Here is a 7,868-nt window from a genome sequence, read left to right as displayed (position 1 = left end):
CGTCGCCTTCAATTTCTTGGCTTGCACTTTTAGAAGTGGCACGCGTCTTTTGATTTTTTTTATCCCATTTTACCAAACTCAGTATTATCACTTTCCCCCTTGTTGTGCACTCCAGCGTAAACTGCTTTAAGGTGATATTTGCAAACATCGCTCTGAACTACAGCTTTACTTGCTTCTAGGCCTTAATCTTTAATTGGAGCGGAGCGTTGTACTCCGGATTTGGCTGCTTTTAGTTTGAAAGTTACAGAAATCAAAAAAGAAATCAACAAACAGTTTCATTGTGAAATACCATTGTCACAATCTGCTGCAGTGCATGAAAACTTAAAATGAATGGTAGGGAGAGGAAGAGGGAGAGTAGAGGGAAAGGGAGGTTTGTGGGGGGGACAAAGAGTGAGGGCGGGAAGGAGGGAGGGTAGGAGGGAGGGGGAGTGAGAGAGACTGAGAGAGAGAAAACAACGAAAATATGATATTTGGGGGCTATGTGTTTGCATGGAAAAGATTTTAGGCTTTAAATCAAGTGGAAAGGGGCTCATTGGCTGGTATCTCAGCCTGTTGATGGATGCTTTGTTGAGTTGCTTGGAACATGCAAGGAAGAAGACCTGAAGCACTCCCGACCAGGCTGCATGTCTCTACGTTACTGAAATCCCACAGACCTCCTCCCTGTGCCACAACGTTCTGGGCACTGAGCTCTGCAGTTGTTCCCCACAAGTCGCCAAGCGCCCCAGATTTACTTTCTCAGATTGGCTAGTTACTGCTACCCTAACTCGACCACTATATTTCCCCCAGATACTTGCTATTGTGGAGTAAGCAGGGCTAAGACAGAGGGAGAGGGGGTGTGCCTATGCAAATCATCTGCCAGGATCATCCCTGGGACGTCATTCCATCTCACCAGCTGACACCTGGGCAGCAGCAGGTAATTTGGAGAACAGAAATATTCGGACAGGCCACAAAGCAAAGACTGGGCCGTTGATTGAGGATCCCTTTAGCCATGTCTCCCTAAGTTACCGAGGTCCAGAAAAACTCCACCCTCAGCTCTCATAGAGAGGTCCTTGGCTGATCGTGGCCGATCAGGGCAGTGAAGGGTCAGGGGTGACTGCACACTGCCTCACCTTTTCACTGCTTTCTACAGCGGTAATGCTTTTGCAGAAGCGGCCTGTACAAGTGATTTTGTTCTGCGCTGTGGGAAAGTGACATTTATCCACTGACATTAACCAAACTACTTGCGCTGTTCAACGCACATACATGCAGAGAAATAATGTTATGTTTTTTGGGGAAGGTCTAGAGTGTCCTGCTGATTATTTATTAAGCTGTACTCTACTCTTGCTTTTACATAGAGTCTTCCCTGCCAGGAATGTTTAAGGCATACTGTATGTCCCTCCCTTACAATGAAAACTCTGTTGAAAACACAGAGGTACATGGGAATGGATCTGTTAAGAAATGAAACAAAAAGCCTGGAAAAATGTCGAAACGGGTAGGATTTGGACGTACAATTAACGGACTCACAGTCAGATGTGCTATCCCTTGATCCACTGACTCCCTTTCCTTTGTGTAAACCTTTTGCTCTCACTAGGGTTTTCCAAAGTGGCTTTCATATAAAAGATCCTAGACCTGCATTTTGTGGCGCACATGCCTCATATCCCATTGCTCTTGATAAACTCACATCATCTCCCACCAATACAAGCTGTAAAAGATTTTCAGGGCTTAGCCAAGCAAACTAGACGTGGGTCGAAGGTTGAGCAATCCTTAAATCAGCAGCAAAGTTAACATTGAAATTAGCCTCAGAATCTCTTAAAGGATGGTCCAACATCTGATGCTTGCAGCGCGCGATGGGGCAGCCTGGGTGCTGACACCTTAAACCATCTCCTGTTGTTGCCTTGTCCTTGATCCAGCCATGGGTCCACATACACTCAGAGGTACAGAGTGTTTCTCATGTCTATGCGTCTGCTGTGATGCTCTCACGCGTGCCTCACCCAGCCATCGTGATGGGGAGGGGGTGTCAATTTGCAAGCACCCTGGAGCATGAATCTTTTTATCTTTAAATATAATTGGCATTAAACCAAACCATTTAGGACCAGATAAGTACAGCAGCAAAGAATGCTGGTGTATTGCTGTTTGCCTCTTAATTTCATACCATCCAACATCTAAATTGTGTTTGGTCAAACGTTTGCCATATCAAATGTCCTTATGTCAAAGGGCAGAAAGTCCAGAGGTCCTAATCAATGGTTTGGTTGGCTCTCCCTTTGCGCTTGCCTTAAGGCGTCAGCACCAGAGGCTGCCCGATTGCACCCTGCAAGCAATCAATGTTGGCCCATCCTTTAAGAGATTCTGAGGCTGATTTCAATGTTATTTTTGCTGCTGATTTAAGGATTGCTCAACCTTTGACCCACGTCTAGTTTCCTTGGCTATGCACTTGACATCTTTTACAGCTTGTATTGGTGGGAGATGATGTGAGTTTATCGGGAGCAACGGGATATGAGGCATGTGGGCCATAAAAAACAGGTCTAGGATTTTTTTTTTATATGAAAGCCTCTTTAAGTAAGGAACTTTGGAAAACCCTGCTGAGAGCAAAAGGATTACACAAAAGGTAAGGGGGTCAGTGGGTCAAGGGATGGCACATCTGACGGTGAGTCAGTTTATTGTAAGTCCAAATTCTACCTGTTTCAACATTTTTCCAGGTGTTTGTTTAATTTCTTAACAGATCCATTCCTATGTGCCTCAGCAACACATGTACTAATATTGGAATGATAATGGGAAAATGGAATTGGTTCCTGCTCTAAAGGATGACACGCACATTTTTAAAGCATTCACTATTGTTGGCACATGACAGGACAGAAACTTTCTTAATTTGCAAGTCTTTATTTTTCAATACATCTTTTTTAATGAAGATTGAAATTGTATGTTCAGGCATATTACACGACAACACAATACATTTTGCGCCAAATTCAACACTAATGCCTCTGAAGCCTTTTACTTGTGAGTCCTATTGACTGAATAAACAGCCCAGTCCCCTTCAATTTCTTGACTTGTACTTTTAGAAGTGGCACGCTTCTTTTGTTTTTCGATCCCATTCTACCAAACTCAGTATTATCTCTTTCCCCCTTGTTGTGCACTCCAGCGTAAACTGCTTCAAGGTGCTATTTGCAAACATCGCTCTGAACTACAGCTTTACTTGCTTCTAGGCCTTAATCTTTAATTGGAGCTGAGCATTGTACTCCGGATTTGGCTGCTTTTAGTTGGTTGATTTCTTTTTTGATTTCTGTAACTTTCAAACAGTTTCATTGTGAAATACCATTGTCACAATGTGCTGCAGTGCATGAAAACTTAAAATGAATGGAAGGGAGAAGAGGAAGAGTGAGAGGGAGAGTTAGCGGGGCGGGGGGAAAAGAGAGAGGACAGGAGGGAAGGCAGGAGGGAGGGAGGGAGGTAGAGAGAGATAAAGAGAGAGAAAACAAAGAAAATATGGTATTTGGGGACTATGTGTTTGCATGGAAAAGAGTTTAGGCTTTAAATCAAGTGGAAAGTGGCTCTGTGGCTGGTATCTCAGTCTGTTGATGCTTTGTTGAGTTGCTTGGAGCATGCAAGGAAGGAGACCTGAAGCACTCCCAACCAGGTTGCATGTCTCCAAGTTACTGATATCCCACAGACCTCCTCCCTGTGCCACAAAGTTCTGGGCACTGAGCTCTGCAGTTGTTCCCCACAAGTCGCGAAGCGCCCCAGATTTACTTTCTCAGAGTGGCTAGTTACTGATACCCCACCTCGACCACTGTATTTTCCCTAGATACTTGCTACTGTGGAGTAAGCAGGGCTAAGAGAGAGGGAGAGGGGATGTGCCTATGCAAATCACCTGCCAGGATCCTGCCTGGTACGTCATTCCATCTCACCAGCTGACATCTGGGCTGCGGCAGGTAATTTGGAGAACAGACATATACGGACAGGCCACAAAGCAAATGCTGGGCTGTTGATTGAGGATCCCTTTAGCCATGTCTCCCTAAGTTACCGAGCTCCAGAAAAATTCCACCCTTAGCTCTCATAGAGAGGTCCTTGGCCGATCGTGGCCGATCGGGGCAGTGAAGGGTCGGGGGTGACTGTACACTGCCTCACCTTTTCACTGCTTTCTACACTGGTAATGCTTTTGCAGAAGTGGCCTGTACAAGTGATTCTGTTCTGCGCTGTGTGAAAGTGACATTTATCCACTGACATTAACCAAACTACTTGCGCTGCTCAACTCACATACATGCAGAGAAATCATTTTATGTTTTTTGGGGAAGGTCTAGAGGGTCTTGCTGATGATTTATTAAGCTGTCTGCTACTCTTTCTTTTACATAGAGTCTTCGCAGCCAAGGAATGTTTAAGGCATACGGTATGTCCCTCGCTTACAATGAAAACAGAGGTACATAGGAATGGGTCTGTTAAGAGATTAAACAAAAAGCCTGGGAAATATCGAAACTGGTAGTATTTGGACTTACAATAAACGGACTCGCAGTCAAATGTGCTATCCGTTGACCCACTGACCCCCTTACCTTTTGTGTAATACTTTTGCTCTCAGTAGGGTTGTCCAAACTTCCCTTCTTAAAGCGGCTTTCTTATAAAAAATCCTAGAACTGCTTTTTGTGGCACACATGCCTCATATCCCGTTGCTCTTGATAAACTCACATCATCTCCCACCAGTACAAGCTGTAAAAGATTTCCAGGGCTTATCCAAGCAAACTAGATTTGGGTCGAAGGTTGACCAATCCTAAAATCAGCAGCAAAGTTAACATTGAAATCAGCCTCAGAATCTCTTAAAGGATGGTCCAACATTTGTTGCTTACAGGGATCAATTGGACAGCCTCTGGAACTGGCGCCATAAGCCACCTCCTGTTCTGCCTTGTCCTTGATACAGCCATGGGCCCACATACACTCAGAGGTACAGAGTTGTTCTCATGTCTATGGGTCTATTGTGATGTTCTCAGGCTTGCATCACCCAGCCATTGTGATGGGGAGGGGGTTGGTGTCATTTTGCAAGCACCCTGGAGCATGAATCTTTAAATATAATTGGCATTAAACCAGCCCCTTTAGGACCAGATCAATACAGCAGCAAAGAATGCTTATTCACTGTTGTTTGCCTCTTCATTTCATACCACCCGATATCTAAATGGTGTTTTGACTTTCTGCCCTCTGACATAAGGACATTTGGTATGGCAAACCTTTGACTGGAGGTCCTAATAAATGGTTTGATTGACTCTCCCTTTGCACTTGCTTCAGCAACACATGTACTAGTATTGGAATGATAATGGGAAAATTAAATTGGCCCCTGCTCTAAAGGGTGGCACGCACATTCGTAAAGCATTCACTATTTTTGGCGCATGACAGGACAGAAACTTTCTTAATTTGCAAGGCTTTATTTTTTTAATACATCTTTTTTAATGAAGATTGAAATTGTATGTTCATACATATTACACGACAACACAATACATTTTGAGCCAAATTCAACACTAATGCCTCAGGAGCCTTTTACTTGTGAGTCCTATTGACTGAATGAACAGCCCCGTCGCCTTCAATTTCTTGGCTTGCACTTTTAGAAGTGGCACGCGTCTTTTGATTTTTTTTATCCCATTTTACCAAACTCAGTATTATCACTTTCCCCCTTGTTGTGCACTCCAGCGTAAACTGCTTTAAGGTGCTATTTGCAAACATCGCTCTGAACTACAGCTTTACTTGCTTCTAGGCCTTAATCTTTAATTGGAGCTGAGCGTTGTACTCCGGATTTGGCTGCTTTTAGTTGGTTGATTTCTTTTTTGATTTCTGTAACTTTCAAACAGTTTCATTGTGAAATACCATTGTCACAATGTGCTGCAGTGCATGAAAACTTAAAATGAATGGAAGGGAGAAGAGGAAGAGTGAGAGGGAGAGTTAGCGGGGTGGGGGGAAAAGAGAGAGGACAGGAGGGAAGGCAGGAGGGAGGGAGGGAGGTAGAGAGAGATAAAGAGAGAGAAAACAAAGAAAATATGGTATTTGGGGACTATGTGTTTGCATGGAAAAGAGTTTAGGCTTTAAATCAAGTGGAAAGTGGCTCTGTGGCTGGTATCTCAGTCTGTTGATGCTTTGTTGAGTTGCTTGGAGCATGCAAGGAAGGAGACCTGAAGCACTCCCAACCAGGTTGCATGTCTCCAAGTTACTGATATCCCACAGACCTCCTCCCTGTGCCACAAAGTTCTGGGCACTGAGCTCTGCAGTTGTTCCCCACAAGTCGCGAAGCGCCCCAGATTTACTTTCTCAGAGTGGCTAGTTACTGATACCCCACCTCGACCACTGTATTTTCCCTAGATACTTGCTACTGTGGAGTAAGCAGGGCTAAGAGAGAGGGAGAGAGGATGTGCCTATGCAAATCACCTGCCAGGATCCTGCCTGGTACGTCATTCCATCTCACCAGCTGACGTCTGGGCTGCGGCAGGTAATTTGGAGAACAGGCATATACGGACAGGCCACAAAGCAAATGCTGGGCTGTTGATTGAGGATCCCTTTAGCCATGTCTCCCTAAGTTACCGAGCTCCAGAAAAATTCCACCCTTAGCTCTCATAGAGAGGTCCTTGGCCGATCGTGGCCGATCGGGGCAGTGAAGGGTCGGGGGTGACTGTACACTGCCTCACCTTTTCACTGCTTTCTACACTGGTAATGCTTTTGCAGAAGTGGCCTGTACAAGTGATTCTGTTCTGCGCTGTGGGAAAGTGACATTTATCCACTGACATTAACCAAACTACTTGCGCTGCTCAACTCACATACATGCAGAGAAATCATTTTATGTTTTTTGGGGAAGGTCTAGAGGGTCCTGCTGATGATTTATTAAGATGTCTGCTACTCTTTCTTTTACATAGAGTCTTCGCAGCCCAGGAATGTTTAAGGCATACGGTATGTCCCTCGCTTACAATGAAAACAGAGGTACATAGGAATGGGTCTGTTAAGAGATTAAACAAAAAGCCTGGGAAATGTCGAAACTGGTAGTATTTGGACTTACAATAAACAGACTCGCAGTCAAATGTGCTATCCGTTGACCCACTGACCCCCTTACCTTTTGTGTAATACTTTTGCTCTCAGTAGGGTTGTCCAAACTTCCCTTCTTAAAGCGGCTTTCTTATAAAAAATCCTAGAACTGCTTTTTGTGGCACACATGCCTCATATCCCGTTGCTCTTGATAAACTCACATCATCTCCCACCAGTACAAGCTGTAAAAGATTTCCAGGGCTTATCCAAGCAAACTAGATTTGGGTCGAAGGTTGACCAATCCTAAAATCAGCAGCAAAGTTAACATTGAAATCAGCCTCAGAATCTCTTAAAGGATGGTCCAACATTTGTTGCTTACAGGGATCAATTGGACAGCCTCTGGAACTGGCGCCATAAGCCACCTCCTGTTCTGCCTTGTCCTTGATACAGCCATGGGCCCACATACACTCAGAGGTACAGAGTTGTTCTCATGTCTATGGGTCTATTGTGATGTTCTCAGGCTTGCATCACCCAGCCATTGTGATGGGGAGGGGGTTGGTGTCATTTTGCAAGCACCCTGGAGCATGAATCTTTAAATATAATTGGCATTAAACCAGCCCCTTTAGGACCAGATCAATACAGCAGCAAAGAATGCTTATTCACTGTTGTTTGCCTCTTCATTTCATACCACCCGATATCTAAATGGTGTTTTGACTTTCTGCCCTCTGACATAAGGACATTTGGTATGGCAAACCTTTGACTGGAGGTCCTAATCAATGGTTTGATTGACTCTCCCTTTGCGCTTGCTTCAGCAACACATGTACTAATATTGGAATGATAATGGGAAAATTAAATTGGCCCCTGCTCTAAAGGGTGGCACGCACATTCGTAAAGCATTCACTATTTTT

At 44.4% G+C, this 7,868-nt stretch overlaps 1 non-coding gene across 1 annotated transcript; it reads left to right on the top strand.

Annotated features, from left to right (window-relative positions):
• The first annotated feature begins 7,761 nt into the window (after positions 1–7,761).
• LOC138570819 (U6 spliceosomal RNA) lies at positions 7,762–7,868 on the top strand. Its single transcript, XR_011303844.1, has one exon. It is a non-coding gene; the product is annotated as a U6 spliceosomal RNA (small nuclear RNA).

The sequence above is a fragment of the Ambystoma mexicanum genome, chromosome 2q (genome assembly GCF_040938575.1).
Source record: "Ambystoma mexicanum isolate Mex_15411 chromosome 2q, UKY_AmexF1_1, whole genome shotgun sequence".
Classification (NCBI taxonomy): domain Eukaryota; kingdom Metazoa; phylum Chordata; class Amphibia; order Caudata; family Ambystomatidae; genus Ambystoma; species Ambystoma mexicanum.
The sequence above is the reverse complement of the archived record's forward strand: the minus strand, read 5'-3'. Positions and strand labels throughout refer to the sequence as shown.